The following is an 18142-nucleotide window of genomic DNA, read 5'->3' on the forward strand; positions in this document are numbered from 1 at the left end:
TAATATAAAGGGCTGACAACTCCAGGCTACATTTTTCCCGCCCCTGTATCTGTCAGGATTTGGTGAATGGGAGGCACTTCTGGGAGATTTCTTCCTTCTAGGAAGAAACTCAGGATTTCTTCCTTCTAGGAAGAAATTCAGGATTTCTTCTAGGAGAAGGAAGAAATTCAGGTATTTTGCCCCCTCTTCTGTGCCTCAGGTAGCATCTCAATAGAGACTATTTTCTCCATGGCTCCAGCTGCCACATAAAAAGTGCTTCAAGCATTCAGCTGATGCCAGCCACTGGCACCAATAACATTGTCTCCTCCCTGCCCCTCCAGCCTAAGGTGTAGGGATTTCCCATTTCTGCTCCTCTGCGGGTTTCCACACTGTCCCCTGTTGGCCTTCTCAGCTCATTTCCCACTCATATAACCAATTAATAGCATTAAATTCCCTCTGTTGAAAATACTCAAATTGATAAAAAATAATAATAATAACACCATTAAAAAGTGGGCAAAGGACATGAACAGACAATTTTCAAAAGATCACAACATGCAGCCAATATGCATATGAGAGAAAGCTCAACATCCCTGATCATTAGAGAAATGCAAGTCAAAACCACAATGAGATACCATCTCATGCCAGTCAGAATAGCGATTATTAAAAAGTCAAGAAACAACAGATGCTGGTAAGGTTGAAGAGAAAAAGGAACGCTTTTACACTGCTGGTGGGAGTGTAAGTTAGTTCAACCATTGTGGAAAACAGTGTGGTGATTCCTCAAAAACCTAAAAACAGAACTATCATTTAACCCATATACTAAAAAGAATATAAATAGTTCTATCATAAAGACACAGGCACACACGTGTTCACTGCAGCACTATTCACAATAGCAAGACATAGAATCAACCTAAAAAGCATACAGAAAATGTGGTACATATACACCATAGAATACTATGCAGTCATAAAAATAACAAGATCATGTCCTTTGCAGCAACACGGATGGGGCTGGAAGCCATTATCCTCAGCAAACTAACACAGGAACAGAAAACCAAATACCATATGTCCTCACTTATAAGTAGGAGCTAAATGATGAGAACATATGAACACATAGAGGGCAACACACACGCTGGGGCTTATCAGAGAGTGGAGGATGGGAGGAGGGAGAGGATCAGGAAAAATAATGAATGAATACCAAGCTTAATACCTGGGTGCTGAAATAATCTGTACAACAAACCCCCATGACACAAGTTTACCTATATATATACCCCTGAACTTAAAATGAAAGTTAAAAGAAATACTCAAATTGTTTTTCTTGCTTGCTTAGACACTATTACAAAAAACAAAAAATTTACTGCTGAGGAACAAAAAGATTTCATTATTGAAAAGACCAGTTTCCTGCTGCAGCTTCTCATAACACCCTCCCTTCATTTGTACCCTCCTCTGGGATCCCAGCAGCTAAGCCAGAACATTAACACTGATCATCCAGGCCTCAAGATCAAGATGGACATGGAGGATCCAAACAATTGCTAAATTGATAAAGAGTAGAGAAAAATGCTACAGAAACTAGTATTCAGAACAAATAGCCATCCGGGATAGAAATGTCCCTACTCAAAGATGAACAACATGATACCTAAACAATAATTCTGTAAAAAAAATAAAAATAAAAAAATAAAGAAGGAATATTTAGCTGGGCATGGTAACACATGTCTTTAGTCCCAGCTACTCGGGAGGCTGAGACAGGAGGATCACTTGAGCCAAGAAGTTTGAGGCTGCAGTGGGCTATGATCATGCTACTGTACTCTAGCCTGCATGACAGAATGAGGCCCCATCTCCCCCAGCCCCCCAAAAAAGAAATGGAAAATAGTAATGAATTAAGAACTGTTTAGATAATTCTTAAGTCTAGAAAACCAAAGAAGCTTTTAGTTGACAGCTACTTTGCATTCCCAAGGTAATCAAAGAAATAAAATGAAAGATGGTAGAATTAAATATACTGGGATGAATAGGAAATTAGAAGAGTTAAGTGAAAAATATTTGATAGAAATGATAGCATAGACTTTAAGGCAGTCTTAGAAGGAGAATTAAATCTATAGAATTATGATGATGGCATAGAGCATAGGTTTGCAGAAATCACCCAGAACAATAAGGAAAAGAATTAAAATAATTAATTACCTCTTGAAATAAATAAGTACCTCTTGAAGCCTCTTGCTATGTGGGTTCTGGGCTAACTGACACCAGGTAGCCATAAAATGCCATAAACTGGGCACCATAACTCGTACCCTATAGTTAAACAATGTATAACTATAAGTTAAAAAGAAATACTCAAATTGTTTTTCTTTCTTGCTTAGACACTATTAAAAAAAAATTACCTCTGAGGAATAAAAAGATTTAGTTATTGAAAAGACCAGTTTCCTGCTGCAGCTTCTCATACCACTCTCCCTTCATTTGTATCCTCCTCCCTTCATTTGTACCCTCCAGGTATCTAAACAGTTCTTAATTAATTACTATTTTCCATTCCTTTTGTGGGGGGATGGGGTCTCATTCTGTCATGCAGGCTGGAGTGCAGTAGCATGATTATAGCCCACTGCAGCCTCAAGCTTTTCCTATTTGTTCTGGGTGATTTCTGCAAACCTATGCTCTACGCCATCATCATAATTCTATAGATTTAATTCTGCTTCTAAGACTGCCTTAAATTCTATGCTACAATTTAGCACTAACCATTGTTATTTCTGAAAAACAGTGAGAATTTCTGTCAAAAAACTGCATCGGCCCACTCCTTGTTCTCTTTTGCCTTTAAAAACTTGCTTATAACTGGCCAGGCGCCTCACGCCTGTAATCCAGCACTTTGGGAGGCCAAGGTGGGTGGACCACTGAGGTCAGGAATTCGAGACCAACCTGGACAACATGGTGAAACCCTGTCTCTACTAAAAATACAAAAATTAGCCCCTCATGTTGGCACATGCCTATAATCCCAGCTACTCAGAAGGCTAAGGTGGGAGGGTCGCTTGAACCTGAAAGGCAGAGGTTCCAGTGAACTGATATCCCACTGCACTCCAGCCTGGGCAACAGAGCAAGACCTTGTCTCAAAAAAAAACTTGCTTATAACAAAAACTGAAGGGAGCATTCTCCAAGGCAACTTGGAGGTATATCCCAGGCTGTAGTCCTTAACCTTGGCCCAGATAAACTCTCTATGTTAATTTTGCCTGTTTATTTCTTTAGGTTGACAGAAGGAAGGTTTCTACCTAGACCTTAGAGGGCTCACTCTATATTGGCAAAAATTATCACCACCATCATTATCATCATCTCACAGCAAACGAGATTGTTACAACTCAGACATTTTGCATGAGTCTACTTGTTAGACAGGGTTAGGCTGTTTCTGCTAGGTGTTTTAAGGTCAAAAAACTATTGTTCCTGTAGTAAGTTTGATACTTGCTTACTTTGTGAGTTAAAGCTGTAACAGCTGACTACTGGTCTCCTCCAAACCCCTACACATATATTACTATGAACTTGTCTTTATCATGAAGCATCTAATTTTGGGGTCTAGACAAGTGACCACGGTGAGGCCTGAGAAAAACACCTGGGCCTCATCCTCCTTGGACTGGCTGTGCCTCTTGTCCATACTGGAAGAGATTAGATCCTCCAGGAATTGTCCTGAGCTCTGCGTCTGACACATAATTAAAATTGCCTACCTCCTAGATTTTTACTAAAAATAAGGGTTACTAAGAGTAAACATTACAAAATTATATACAAACATTGTATATAATTAAAACTACTGAATACAGGAGAAATAATTCTGTATACAAAGTGTATAGAAAAAGTAGAATATGTTTTTGGTTTTTAAAAAGTTACAAGAAGGCATAAAAAATGTGTGTTGTGGGAAGTCAGGGACCCCAAACCAGGGGACCAGCTGGAGCCACGGCAGAGGAACATAAATTGTGAAGATTTCATGGACATTTATCAGTCCCCAAATAATACTTTTACAATTTCTTATGCCTGTCTTACTTTAATCTCTTAATCCTGTTATCTTCGTAAGCTGAGGATGTATGTCACCTCAGGACCACTGCAATAATTGTGTTAACTGTACAAATTGATTGTAAAACATGTGTGTTTGAACAATATGAAATCAGTGTCCCTTGAAAAAGAACAGAGCAACTGCAATTTTTAGGGAATGAGAGAAGACAACCATAAGGTCTGACTGCCTGTGGGGTCGGGCAAAAAGAGCCATATTTTTCTTCTTGCAGAGAGCCTATAAATGGACATGCAAGTAGGGAAGATACCGCTAAATTCTTTTCCTAGCAAGGAATATTAATATTAATACCCTGGGAAAGGAATGCATTCCTGGGGGGAGGTCTATAAACGGCCGCTCTGGGAATGTCTGTCTTATGCAGTTGAGATAAGGACTGAGATATGCCCTGGTCTCCTGCAGTACCCTCAGACTTATGAGGATGGGAAAAACTCCGCCCTGGTAAATTTGTGGTCAAACCGGTTCTCTGCTCTCGAACCCTGTTTTCTGTTGTTTAAGACGTTTATCAAGACAATATGTGCACCACTGAACATAGACCCTTATCAGTAGTTCTGCTTTTGCCCTTTGCCTTGTGATCTTCATTGGACCCTTATCAGTAGTTCTCCTTTTTGCCCTTTGAAGCATGTGATCTACTCCCTGTTCTTACACCCCCTTCCCTTTTGAAACCCTTAATAAAAAACTTGCTGATTTGAGGCTCAGGTGGGCATCACGGTCCAACTGATACGTGATGTCACCCCCGGCGGCCCAGCTGTAAAATTCCTCTCTTTGTACTCTTTCTCTTTATTTCTCAGCCAGCCAACACTTATGGAAAATAGAAAATGAAACATAGGTGGCAGTTTCCCCCAATAAATGTGATTTTTTGTTAAAAGGAAAGTAATTTTGTCTAATTTAGAGGATTTTATAAGTTGCAAATTGAAGGGAAAAATGACAAATAAAACTAAAGGTATATAAAAAGTTAAGAAAAGAATGAGGCCAGGCGCAGTGGCTCACACCTGTAATCCCATACTTAGGGAGGCCAAGGTGGACAGATCACCTGCATGTTCTGCATATGTATCTCAGAACTTAAAGTAAAATTTAAAAAAATAAGAAAAAAAAGAAATTGAAGTTGACTTTATAGAACTGATAAAAATCCCCTTGGAAAAACTGGGCTGGAACCTGTCTACATGGTTTCTTTACAAGGTTCCTGGCCTGCGGTAAGTAAAGAATGATAGGATCAGAAACCTCAAGTAATTCTGGGACCTCAAAGAGGAATTCACCCAATTCATACAAGTATTACGGGAACAGTTTGATGACAAATCCTTGGCTTCGTTAGCCTCAGGAGGCTTTCAAAAGTCTTATCTGAAATTCCTTATAAAAAGTTCCAGAAAACCCAATTTAAAAAGACCATATGTGGCCAGTCACTATTTTTGCCACACTTCATGCAAACAATCAGGCCAAGTAAAGTAAGACTAGGACTTACTTTTCAAATAAATTGTACTATGATTTGTCATTGGTAGAAACAGAGGACTGGAGGAAAATTATGTTTCAGAAGAAAACTTTAATATATCTGTTATTAGATCTGTTATTAGATTCTAGATTCTAGCCTTGTCCACTGTTTTTGAGTTTTTATTATTTGCATACAATTTGGACTGAATACTGAACTTTTTACTGGCTCCAAACTAATGCTTACAATTTTTTTTACTTAAAATCACTAAAATTAAAACTGCTTTTTCCTAAAGCCTTATAAGCTAAAACTAGATAACTTGATAAAAAAAAAAAAACTTTGAAAAATCATTACAGCAACTTCATGTATGAGCAGCCTTTGTGCCTGCTGGTCTACAGACTACTCAGAAAGTTCACTGGAACACCTGATGCAAACTGCAAACCAGAAAAAAAATCTGTCAGATTGCCACTGTCTGCTCTCACTTCATCAGAAGATGCTTCAAGCCCAATATCTAAAAGTCTTCTCAACTGGTTTCCCTCTGGACTCAGAAACTAAGTTTATAGTTTGTTCTAACCATTAGCCTTTGTTTTTCTTTTGTTTCCATAGGAATGCTTCTTATTAAATAACTGACTGCTCAAATCATAGAGAGTCCTGACTGTGGTGGAAGCCCACCTGCAACACTGCTGCCTGCAATGAGACACAACTATTAACTGTGTAATTGGACTACCTTATCCTCAGGACTGAGAGGCTGGTTCAATGGATTATGAAACAATTCACCAACCCCATATCTGGACCGTGAAACTTTTTGGGGAAGTTTCAGACTGGGGAATGTAGGGGCTCAGAAAACAATATCCTAAAATGAAGGCCTCAGAAGCAGCCTCAGAAGCAAAAGCTTTTTACTGACCTTCTCCTACCTTCCTGTCTCTCAGAACCATTCTCCCACAAGGCTATCCATAGAAACTAGAATCCCTCTTCTCCAAGGCAGGTCACAGAAACCAGAACCCCTTCCCGAAAACCAACCATAAAACCTAAAAATATTAATCTAACTTTCCCTTTGTCTTTCTGTATAAAAACTGACCACAAAAAATTATCTGACATACCTTGTTTGACTGTAGCTCATAAGACTTCCATTTCAGAGGGCCCTGCCCCATACCCAGAAAAAAAAAAAAGCAGCTCAGAGAGGCCGGGAATAATCTAGACAGACAGATCTTGCTGGGTTCCCCCACTCAGTCCATTAGCCTTAGATCATACATTTTTTTTTCCAATTATATTCCCACAAAGTTGTCCATACTTTCACCTAAGTATAAAAATGGAAAATTTCCCCGTATCTGGTGGTTTTCATTGTGGAGGCTCCCATGTATACATGTTAAATAGATTTGTATGCCTTTTCTCCAATTAATCTGCCTTGTGAAAGTTGATTTTTCAGCAAAACTTCAGAGGGCCAAGGAGAAAGTTTCTTGGCCCCTACATATGTATACATCACACGTCTTTATGTGTGTGTGTGTGTGTGTGTGTGTGTGTAAATCTGTAAGTTCATGCTGGTACCTCCAATTTCAATCCAACACTACAGGGTTTATTTTATCCAAGATTACCAGATAAAATGCAGGATGCCCAGTTAAATTAGAATTTCAGATAACAAATAACTAAAAGTATAAATCTGTCCCAAATAGTGTCCTGTATTTTTATTTGCTAAATTTGGCAACCCTGATTCTAGCTGTCTCCATTTCCATATTCCCAACAGTAAGAGATCTGACTCCCATTATCCTCAATGCATTTCTCAGTCCTCCAGGACATAGCAAATCGCTTAAAACAGCCCCATCCCCTCCTTGTCCACAGGCCTTGATCCCTGCTTGGCTTGCCTATTTCATTCTGGGCTGCTAATGGTTTTCAATGATGCATAGATGAGGAGAAGGAAGAAAGAAAATAGTTTTAAAGAATGAGTGCGGTAAAGGAAGGGAAACATGATAACTAAAGTAGCAAGCAACCCCAAATCTCAACAACTTCCCCCAACAAATATTTACTCTTGCTTACAGGTCTTCAGGTGGGCTGCACTTCTGCTGGGCTCAGCTGAGCTCTGATGGGCTACTTGTGTCTTCTCATTATATGTCCCAAGGTGAAGGGGCAGCTACCTTCAGGGGGTTCTTGTGCCAGGGGACAGAAGCTCCAGGGACAAGCCAAACTCATGGTGTTTCTTAAACCTCTGATCAAAACTGGTCACTGTTCCTTCCATCTACACTGCATTGGTCAAAACAACCCCATGGCAAAGCCCAAAGTCAATAGGGTAGGAAAGGAAAGTACACTCTGCCTGCTATAAAATACAACTAAGTGGGGAAGTGGATAAATAATTGAGAACAATAATGCAATCTATCACCATTGCAAATTAAATAAAAACAAACATAACCAACATAACAATCATACATAAAGAATAAAGCATCAATGCAAAAACAAAACAAAACCTCTCATACTGAATCAAAAACTGAAACTCAACTGAATTCTGTATAAAAGAAAAACATGTAAAATAAAATGACTCAGGATGCTTGAAAGAGAAAGAATAATTGTAAAAAGGGCAAAGAAGCTGTGATTATTGTCTGAAAATTTGACCGCATATCCCTGTGCAGTTAATCAAGCAATTACTTAATCTAAAAGTCAAAGGGGTCTCCTCCCCAACAAACCAAGTTCCAAACTTCAAATCCCTCTTTTAAAAAAGTTCCAACCCACACTTAGCAGTAATAGAAATTACAGATGAGAGAGAGAAGACAGAGGTATATACTATATAGAGATTGTATCAATATCTTCTTGTGACATTTACAAAAATTGAACCATATTATACTACAGAGAAAACCTCAATAAATTCCAACGAATAAGTGTTATTCAGACCATACTCACTGACCACAACAGAAAAAAAAACAGATACAAATAGATTAATGTTATAGAAAGAAACAAGGAATGAGACCCACTCCTGAGAGATTAAGCCATTCAAATTTCACTGGTAAAGGGAAAAAAGCAAAACTACACTTGTAGAATATTTGAGAGAATTACAATAATGGGAACACTACATATATATAATAAAGCTGGCATTTCTAATTAAAGAGGAAAAGATGTTGGAACAATTAGCTGGCCTTCTGGGAGAAAATAAGTAATTTTTTTTTCCTTTACTGCATAATTCTTTAAGCTAGATGAATTCCAGATGGATTAAAAATTAAAACATAAAGAAGGGAATTCATACTTAGCCATAGATTTTTTAATATATTTTAGGGGTGGCCAAGACCTTTTATTATGTTGAACCAAAGGCAGAAACTAAATAGGTAATATTGGCGTATTACACACCACTGAAATGTAAAGTTCTGAAGAGAAAACAAAATGGCTAAAAGAAATTAAATTCTGAGATAGATACTGCTAAAATTTTAAAACAAAATGTTTAATAGCCCTAATATGCTAAAATGATCATATAAGTCCATATGAAAATATTGAAACCCAATCAGAAAAAATGCAAATTACATAAACACTTTAGAAGTGAAAAAAATTAAAATATGCAGTAAGTATATAAAGAGATGTTTGGCCTGGGTAGTAGTAATATGTGTTTAAGTCTACATGGCCATGTGTATCGATATACAGGAAAATGTCTGGAAAGATAGACACTAAAATGTTAACAAGATTATCAAAAGATTATCTCTGAGGTGGGGTGAGATTATAGGGTGACTTTTCTTCTCTCCTTTTTGAAATGGCCTTTTTAAAATTAGCATACATTCATTGTTATGACTAGATTACTCAGCACACTTAAAATATACAAATAAAAACTGATGAATCCCCTTTTGGTTTTTGCAAAGATTCTTAACATCCATTTTTAGTTATGCTGTAGAAAAATGCTACTGACAAGGGGTAATACCCACTTTATATTAGAGGATAGAAAAAATAGGCTACAAAATGATTATTTAATTTGTATTTTATAAAAGGGATATAGTAAATGACAGTGATTTTTCTTTAGCAATAAAATTGTGCATCATTATATGTTCTTTTATGTTTTCCAGTTATCTACAATAAATGGTTTTTTAAAAACTCAATAGTTTTTAAATAATGAATGTTATAGCTGCTACAGGTAATAATCCCAGATAATGAGGCCCCCATAATCGTTGCAAAGTTTAGGGATCCCAGTTTTATTTTTCAGGTACAAAGCAGGGGCCCCATAATAAATGCAGAGCCCTGAGCGATCCTCTCCACATATTCTATAAACCAGGGACAGAAAGAAAAATACTGCATGATCTAATTTATATGTTGAATCTGAAAATACTGAACTCACTGAAATAGAGAGTAGAATGAGGGTTGGCGGGATGGGGAATGGAGAGATATGGATCAAAAGTTAGAAAGTTTTAGTTAGAGGGGAAGACTAAGTTTTAGTGATCTACTGCATAGCATAGTGACCATAGTTAATAATAATGTAAGTATGTTTCAAAATCACTCAAAGAGTAGATTTCAAATGTTCTCACTACAAACAAAATAAGTATGTGAGGTGATGGATATGTTAATTAGCTTGATATAATCATTCCACAGTGTATACATCTATCAAAACATCACATTGTACCTTGTAAATATACACAATAACTACTTGTCAAATAAAGTAAACATTTAAAAAATAAATTTTAAAATAAGAGTAGAGCTGTTTATGCAGCATCTAAGCCTTGAGTAGCAATTCCTGCTCAACAAATTTTCACGGGGCACTTTCTAATACCAGGCATGAGGGGAGATGAAGAGGAACAAGATAGGGCCCCTCTCTTCATGGAGCCCACAGCCTCACAGAAAGGTGCAGTGAATATACAATGTGAAGTGTGCAATGACAGGCCCAGAACGGAAGAGGGTGTGAGGGAGAGTGACCAGCTATCTCATTTTACCTGGGCCTGAAGGGACATGGGACTTACTTTCAGTGCTAAAACCAAGAAGTCCTGCCCAAACCAGGACAAAATGATCACCCCAGAGTGAGGACTGGGACAGCTTCCAAGCTCAGGTTCATCCTAAGTGGGATTCTCAAAGATAACTGGGCATATTTGTAAGAGACAGAAGTCCTGCCCCGTGGTTTCGTCCTTGCCCAGGTCTTTGTTGGGAAGGCAAAAGATTGTGTTGGAGAACAGAATCGGGTTTACAGCAGGTCATTTTCCGCTTTTGGGGTTACCAAAGCCCTTTCGGAAATGGGATGAAAATGGATTTTATCCTTGATAGAGTCCTCGAATCCTGCTTCCTATAAAGAAGCTGGGCCAGGTGTGGTGGCTCACTCCTATAATCCCAACACTTTGGGAGGCCAAGGCAGGCTGATCACGAGGTCAAGAAATCGAGACTGTCCTGGCCAACATGGAGAAACCCCATCTCTATAAAAATACAAAAATTAGCTGGGTATGGTGGCATGTGCCTGTAGTCCTAGCTACTCGGGAAGCTGAGGCAGGAGAGTCACTTGAACCCAGGAGGCAGAGGTTGCAGTGAGCCAGGATCATGCCACTGCACTCCAGCCTGGTGACAGAGCAAGACTCTGTCTCAAAAAAAAAAAAAAAAAAAAAAATGCAGAGCCAGGCATTGTCTGTGATGGATGGGCCTGCTGGTCCTCTCGGAGGATATCAGGTGTAAGTCCCCCATGCTGCACAACTGCATGGACAGCAGCTGTCCCTGTTATGAGTTAGGTAGGATGCCCTTCAGGTCCTGCAGGATATTGAGGCCTTCTTTCCTGCAATCTGGGGGAGTTTCCTGGAAAAGCCCCACAAGACACTACAATTCAACTCTGAGTAACCCATTCATCCTTGCCCATGGAGGGGTCCTCTATTTGCAGAGAAATAAAGACAAAGCAAGTTCCTCCACTCTGTGCCTCTGGAGAAGAGAACAGATTGACGTAAGAACCAGGAGTGATTCAAGGCCAAGCAAAAGCCAGGGAGGCAATTAAGCACCAGCTGGTGGTGACCAGTTCAGTAGGTGATCTGAGCAGAGTTCAAGTGGACAGTGAGTCACAGGACGAGGGCCTCATGGGGGACTCCAGGAGAGTTACAACGTAGCCAGCTCTACAGAAAGCAGGGAGAGAGAGACAGCTGGCCACAAGGTATGAGGGCTCCGCTGTGTTCCCAGGGCTCCATGACACCGTATTCACCCAGCGCTGCTACTGATGCACGATACGGACAGGGACGTGCATCCCGGACATCTTGAAGAGGCCACTCGGCCTCTGACCATTACGCTCTGACCACAGGGTTACTGAAAGGGTAAAGTGCGCTCCTATCTTTTCTGTTTCTAAAGGACAAACAAATTCAGTGATGTTCAAGCCTTTTTTGCCAAGTCCTTCCTCATCCCAGCATGCCTACCACACTAACACTTACCAAAATTACGGTAAGTTCACTATTTCTCGAAAGAGAGCTCTGGCATTTCTATGCCTTCCTCTGAGACTCATCTTCCTGTGATCAGAGAGGACAATGACGTCCCCTCACTTCTGAGTGGACAGTGCAATTCCCTGGGAATACCAGAAAGCAACAGGTCAGAGTTCCTAGCATAGGAAAAGGAACCCCTGGGATATATTTCAATAGCTACAATAGCATCTTCCCACCCAGCCAAATCAAGCCAAGATTTGCTTATACATTGTTGAAGAGAACAGAGGTGAAGAGCAGTGTGTACTGAGGCACACTTAGGGACTTCTCTAAAATATACTGCAGCCATCTGCCAGGCCAGGTGGTTCCAGCATGGCCCAGATCAGCCTCCTAAATACCTGCTATCAGCAAACCACTGAATGTGCTCCATCCCTCCTGAGATATACTCTGCTCTAGGGCTTTTCAAAATGGGTCCTTTGTAATACTAATGCCCTGAGATTCCCTCCACCAAAAAGGGCTTCTTGGCTACATGAGCCTGGGCAAAGGGCCTGCTGGGCCCCCTGCTCTGATCCCAAGGGAGACTCCCCAGCTGCGGCCCAGCTGCGCTCCTTGTCTTTCAGGGGAAGGAGGTGGCAATGACACACTGTGACCGCTCTCCGGTATTTTCATGTGAGGGACCTGTGTACGTTTCCTGAAAATACACTCTCAGTCAGGGTCCAGCAAGAAAGAGGACCCAACTCAGAAGGTTCCAGAGGCTTTAGCCACTGACGGGACTATTTGCAGAGCTGTGGGAGGAGTGAAGGGAACGCCCAAAGAGAGGTTGAGGCACCTGGAAATTAGCAGCCGTGGGAAGCCTTGGCCACCCTAGGTCAAGGGCAGGGGGAGGAGAGAGCTTCCCCCTCCCCCTCCCCCTCCTCCTCCTCCCGACTGGGGTCTGGAGCCACGGGGAGGGGCTGCTCATGGGAGGTGGGGTCGGTCGGAGCAGGACCGGGCTCTGGAGCAGGACCAAAAAGGGAGGGAGGTGGGTATGGAAGAGAAGGGTGCAAGGTGCACGTGGCACCCCCTACAGCAGCGAATCTCCTGGGTCCAGAGCTGGGAGGGAAGACGTGGGCGTGGGACGTGCCGGAGCTGGGATGTAGCCAGCATGGACTAACCAGAGCAGAGCTTATGCATCAGCAACAAAGAAGCAAAGCATGAAAAGTGTGCCGTTTCCCCGTGAGACTTTTAAAAGTTGTTTTCTTTTGAATGTCTTAAGAATAAAGGGAGAGGGGACCTACTCCTAAGCGTCCTAAATGAGGTAAGAATGTTGAGTTTTGCTGTCACCCTTGTGGTCTGCAATTTCTTTCCTGAGGAAAGCAGTGAGAAGCATTGAGACCACATTTCCCTTTTTAGAACGGTTGCCCTTTTGTGCTGGCAGGGACATGGCTGCAGGCAGAAGGCACCTCTCTGTCATCCTTCCCTAAAGACAGTGAACTGAGCCAGTTCTGGGCCCTGAACACTTCTGAGAGCCAAAGGCTTTATTCACCTTCAGCCAGAGGCAATAATACCCTGGTGGTATTTAGCACTGCATCATATCGGAAACAAAAAATCCAGTCTCTTTCAGTTCGTTTCTATCTCTGGATGTCTTGAAATTTACATTTCATTGCAATAAGAAAAAAGAAATCAAAAGAGAGCCTGCCTCAGAGAGGAGAGTTACGCCTAATTTTGATGGATCATGAAATATCCCTTCTTGGAGATCTAAAAGATACATCATTAAAATCTCTAAGTAGTCCCCCAGAAAGAAACCTGTTTAGCTCTGCTTAATCCAAGATTTCCCACACTTACGTGAAACTAGAACGCATTTTTTTTAATCCAAGTACCCTTTGGAAAGTACTGTGATCTTCTGTAAGCCATATTTCTACAGTCTATGTTTAGCAGGAGACTTAACAGTGCAGTAATTTTTTCAGACAACTGAAGAGTAGAGCTAATAAGATGATGCTCAATGCAGAAAGGAAAAGTTATCAGCAGGCAAACTTACCAGAAAGGATAAGATTGGCCTCACAGCCTGCTAAAAAAAGAAAGAGTTTGGTAACCTGCATTCTGTCCACTTGCATTTAGGGTGACAGAGACACACCCACTCATGCCAAGAAGTAGCTTGCCTGATCCTAACAAGAAAGACCTCTAAAAGAAATTTGAGACAGATGTGGGAAAAGCAGAGAAAAACGGCACTTTAGGAAGCCGTGGTGCCAACAGCTTTTCAGAGGTGGCTGCCATAAAATTGAGAGGTGACAGCGTGCTGGCAGTCCTCACAGCCCTCAATTGCTCTCGGCGCCTCCTCTGCCTGGGCTCCCACTTTGGCAGCACTTGAGGAGCCGTTCAGCCCACCGCTGCACTGTGGGAGCCCTTTTCTGGGCTGGCCAAGGAGGGAGCCGGCTCCCTCGGCTTGCAGGGAGGTGTGGAGGGAGAGGCGCCAGCAGGAACCGGGGCTGTGTGCAGCGCTTGCAGGCCAGCTGGAGTTCCGGGTGGGCGTGTGCTTGGCGGGCCCGCACTTGGAGCAGCCGGTCGGCCCTGCCGGCCCCGGGCAATGAGGGGCTTAGCACCCAGGTCAGCGGCTGCGGAGGGTGTACTGGGTCCCCCAGCAGTGCCAGCCCACCAGCGCTGCCCTCGATTTCTCACCGGGCCTTGGCTGCCTTCCCACGGGGCAGGGCTCGGGACCTGCAGCCCGCCATGCCTAAGCCTCCCACCCACTCCATGGGCTCCTGTGCGGCCCGAGCCTCCCCGACGAGCGCCACTCCTGCTCCAGGGCGCTCAGTCCCATCAACCACCCAACGGCTGAGGAGTGCGAGCGCGCGGCGCCGGCCTGGCGGGCAGCTCCACCTGCAGCCCCAGTGCGGAATCCACTGGGTGAAGCCAGCTGGGCTCCTGAGTCTGGTGGAGATGTGGAGAACTTTTATGTCTAGCTCAGGGATTGTAAACACACCAATCAGCACCCTGTGTCTAGCTGGAGGTTTGTGGATGTACCAATTGACACTCTGTGTCTGGCTGCTCTGGTGGGGCCTTGGAGAACCTTTGTGTGGATACTCTGTATCTAACTGATCTGATGGGGTCGTGGAGGACTTTTATGTCTAGCCCAGGGATGGTAAACGCACCAATTGGCGCCCTGTCAAAACAGACCACTTGGCTCTACCAATCAGCAGGACGTGGGTGGGGCCAGATAAGAGAATAAACGCAGGCTGCCCCGAGCCAGCAGTGGCAACCTGCTCGGGTCCTCTTCCACACTGTGGAAGCTTTGCTCTTTCGCTCTTTACAATAAATGTTGCTACTGCTCACTCTGGGTCCACACTGCTTTTATGAGCTGTAACACTCACCGCGAAGGTCTGCAGCTTCACTCCTGAAGCCAGCGAGACCATGAGCCCACCGGGAGGAACGAACAACTCCAGACGTGCCGCCTTAAGAGCTGTAACACTCACTGTGAAGGTCTGCAGCTTCACTCCTGAGCCAGCGAGACCACGAACCCACCAGAAGGAAGAAACTCCAAACACATCCGAACATCAGAAGGAACAAACTCCGGACACGCCGCCTTTAGAACTGTAACACTCACCGTGAGGGTCTGTGGCTTCATTCTTGAAGTCAGTGAGACCAAGAACCCACCAATTCTGGACACAAAATGGTGTGTGGTGTACAGCAAGGCTGTTTGCCGACAGGAGCAAAACACGAGTGGGTGGCAGCAGGGGGCAAGGACGCCTGAGGAGGGCCATGACCGAGGCAGAGCCTGAACATCCAGGATCAGGGTTTTAAATCTGATTTCAGGAACAACGGAGAGCCATAGAGGCTTTGGAGAATCCTGAAAATGACGATACTGTGCACTGCAGTGCACAGAATAGTTGGAAGAGGACCAGATAGATTTCAGAGCACCAGTGAGGAGATTATACAAGTCCTCATGAAAGAAGACTGACAGCAAAACTACGACTGTGACCTTAGAGCTAGAGAGGCAGGGATGGATCTCAGAAGTAACAAAGCTAGAAACTTTATGTCTTACTGGTAAATTGTTACAAGGGACTAAGGAAACAAGGGAATTGAAAATGAACTAGATTTATGAGCCTGGTATGGAATGAGCCTTTAGACTACAACCTACCCCAGCTTGAATTTCTTGGCAATTCTTCCTCTCCATCTTAATGCTTCATTATACTCTGGGTCAGCTGGCTTCTATGCTTTAACACCTTCTGTGCTCATCAGCGCCAATGCCAGAAACAAAAGCAGCTGGGTAAAGAAAGTATAGCCAGAAATAATAGAAACTCAATGAGAAAGGAAGTCTGGAATGAATTCTTTGGAGCTACAAGAAAATCAAAAGGATGCCTCAAGATAACCTTACAAAAACCAAACTAAAAGTCAGTTGTATCCCATGATCTGGGGTCCAGACTCCTTCCAGGACCTCAGAACTTGGCTTCACAGCAACCCTGTCTCCACTTTGGAGACTGAAAAGCTCAGCTGTCATTCTAAATGACCCTGAAATACATTGGTGCACAAGTGGATGATGTTTAAATAATCCTCTGACCATGCCCGAAGAACATCTCTTTCCATGACAGCATCTCACAAGCACATTCTGATGGCGCCTAAACTCAATATCATCATAGAATCTAAGAAGCATTAACTCAAGTTCAGCTTCATACTCAAAAACATGGAGGCTGACCTCAGCTGGATAAGGCAGGAGAAGTACCTGTCCTGGTGCCTCAATCATTATTGTACCAACACATCTTCATTATTAGCCCAAAGTCCTTTCATCCACCAAATTGTTGGCATTCACCTGGCCATCCTCCAGGTGGCCCAAACTCAAAAGCTAGTGGTCATCTTTGACCTCTCCCTCTTCTTTGTTCAAGTTTTGTTAGTTCCGTATCCACAATGTTACTGAGAAGTGTTTTCTCCTTTCTGTTTTCACAGAGCACATCTTGAAAATTTAGGCTCCCATCATTTCCATCATGTTCTATTGCTGCGGCACCCCAAAATTGTTTATATGACCTGCTTCTTGTCCCCCAAGTCGACTCTGCAGCCAGAGTAGCTACCTAAAGCAAGGGTAAGGCCAAGCATGTCTGGCTCAACCATAATTGCTTGATTCCAAAATGTTCAAAGCCCCCTTTGCACAAGATATATTTGCATGGTATTAAATGTTACCATTTCGTGTGCCAACATAGTGCTCCCAACATATTATTGAAAGACATATCTCCCCTTTGACCTCCCCTTCACCACAAATATACTTCTATCATTTCCTATTTGGCTTGATGACATTATTTGTATACCATATGGCTTTTTCAAAAATTTAAGAACTCACAAGTAGAGAATTATTATTATCTCTACCTGTCAAAAATCTTGTCAACATCAAAGCTAGAGCCCTTCTCAAATGCCATAGATTCCCAGGCACTTCTGCTAAATCCCTTTTGTTAGAAGTAATTTCTCTCTCTTTTGACCTCTATGGAAGGTTTCAACACAATCTGCATTGTATTAGAGTTAATTACATTCCTATCTCATCTCCCCTATTTGAACATAAGCCCCCTGAGGGCCAAAACAGTGCCTTACTCATCCTTACAGCCTCATGTCTCTTAGCTTAGTGCCCTGCTCGACAAATCTTTACTGTTTCATGCTCAAATAAACAAACAGTCTTAGTTAGAACCTACATCCCTTAGCAAACTGGAAATAAATGGAGAATATGGAACATCAATGGGAGGCATCACTCCAGCTGCTGCTCCAACACTGTTAATTACACAATACTTTTATTGAGCAATTCAGTGGTAATTCCTGCCGCTATTCCTCCTTAATAAGATCCATTGTGCACCATAAAATAGTAACTGGGACACAGTTTGTATTCCACATGCATCACATTTCTTTTTAGCAGGTTCTTCCATATCCATAATCTCATCATTATTACTATTACCCTCAGAAGACAGTTGACTTGCATTAATCATTCCTGCTGCCATTCCCTTGCCAGATTTTCTGTAGTTTTATTGTGCTTTTGGACATTTTAATTAACTTGAAAAATTAATTTTAAAATCTTACCTTATTAATGCTCTGCTCCCTTGGAAATCCCTCCTTCTTGTTTATTATCACTGACCATTTGAAGATGAGGTCATTAGTGATTAAAGCTGCAGACAACTTCCACGCCCATCCTGCTGCAGATTCTGTGCTATTTTTAAACAGGATGTGAATAATAACTCCAACTTTTAAGCAGGTGGGGAGGGAGTTCTGTTGCTTAGGGAGTTAAAAGACATAATTTCAATTATGCCATAACATTTACTCCACAACTACTGCTCTCTACAGAAGCTCAACAACATTCGTTTATTAATACCATCTACAGAGTTAAGTTTTGTTTTACCCAGTTGACAAACTGAAATGAGCAAGGCACCAGATTTGGTGACTCAA

General features: G+C 42.2%; 1 long non-coding RNA gene across 1 annotated transcript in view; it reads right to left on the reverse strand.

Moving 5' to 3' along the window:
- Nucleotides 1-17861, reverse strand: part of LOC129489652 (uncharacterized) — a 32993-nt gene extending 15132 nt beyond the window's left edge. The window contains exon 1 of the long non-coding RNA XR_008660066.2: nt 17780-17861. This is a non-coding gene — a long non-coding RNA (uncharacterized lncRNA). The remainder of the gene's footprint in view (nt 1-17779) is intronic.
- Between the last annotated feature and the right edge of the window lie 281 nt (nt 17862-18142).

Source organism: Symphalangus syndactylus, chromosome 1 (assembly GCF_028878055.3).
Source record: "Symphalangus syndactylus isolate Jambi chromosome 1, NHGRI_mSymSyn1-v2.1_pri, whole genome shotgun sequence".
In the NCBI taxonomy this organism is placed as follows: domain Eukaryota; kingdom Metazoa; phylum Chordata; class Mammalia; order Primates; family Hylobatidae; genus Symphalangus; species Symphalangus syndactylus.